The sequence below is a fragment of the Ceratosolen solmsi genome, unplaced genomic scaffold (genome assembly GCF_000503995.2).
Source record: "Ceratosolen solmsi marchali unplaced genomic scaffold, CerSol_1.0 scaffold35, whole genome shotgun sequence".
NCBI lineage: Eukaryota > Metazoa > Arthropoda > Insecta > Hymenoptera > Agaonidae > Ceratosolen > Ceratosolen solmsi.
The window spans coordinates 2,609,382-2,610,441 of NW_011948423.1; positions in this window are offsets into that span (position 1 = coordinate 2,609,382).

Sequence of the window (1,060 nt, forward strand, 5' to 3'; positions counted from 1 at the left end):
TCGCTCAATTTAAAAAAGAGAATATAGCGAGTGCTAATTATAATCTTGTACCGAACATCCCTCTAATTAGTCAGTGCATTTACCGCTGTTTAAAAATTTTAATTGACCAAAAAATGCTTGAAATTTTTGCCACATAATGCCATGCTAATTAATTGTCAGCTCGACAATAAAATAATAAGACGGGAGTGGAAAAATGAGAAACGAATAACAACCCATAAATATCCTCTCCTGCAATTCTAATTGTGTAATCGAAGCTCTGTTCTAACATTACACTTTTGCAATATTTGCGCTAGTAAAATCATCAATCATCGTCATTGGAACTCTCTACTCTTCGTTCAGCCCAAAAGCAACATACTCGACGCGAAGAAAATTTTCTCCGTGCGAACTACAAGCCTACTTTTAGTATTTTTTACCCAAAGTTTCGCGGTAAAGACTTTGCGTCGAGCCTCTAAGAGCCTAAAGCTTATCACCATTAAACAATAATATTTTCAACGTTAAGCAGTCCATCAGCCAAATCGTAGTCCAAAACGTATTCGTTGGATTCACGATTCACGATTCACGATTCACGATTTACGATTCACGATTCACGATTCACGATTCACGATTCACGATTCACGATTCACGATTCACGAGGTGCCTGTATGCTTAGCCTCGATATCCCTCGCACTCGCGCAAGACTCGCAGCCACCGTTCAAATCTTACCTCTCACCTCTTCCGGACGTAAATAGACGAGGAGCAGCGCCTATTCTAAAGTCGATCCGACGATCCAGCCTGTAACTGCGCACCTTGAGATATCAGCGGCGTCGGTAGCTACCCTCCCCGCTCCACCCATGAAAACCCCACGATATCGCTCTAATATCGCTCGGTGCTGCGCGCGTCCCGTGAATAGTAGCATTTTCGCGCGGATCGACCGGTCGGCTAAAATTTTTAACTCGGATAGCACACGAGCGCGGCTTCAAAGCGAATGGCATCCTTTGACAGCGGAGCCATTCATGCGCAAAGCCCAAATCAAAAGAGCCTAATTAGGCGCAAGTGCGCCGGCCGATACTTGCCTATCGAT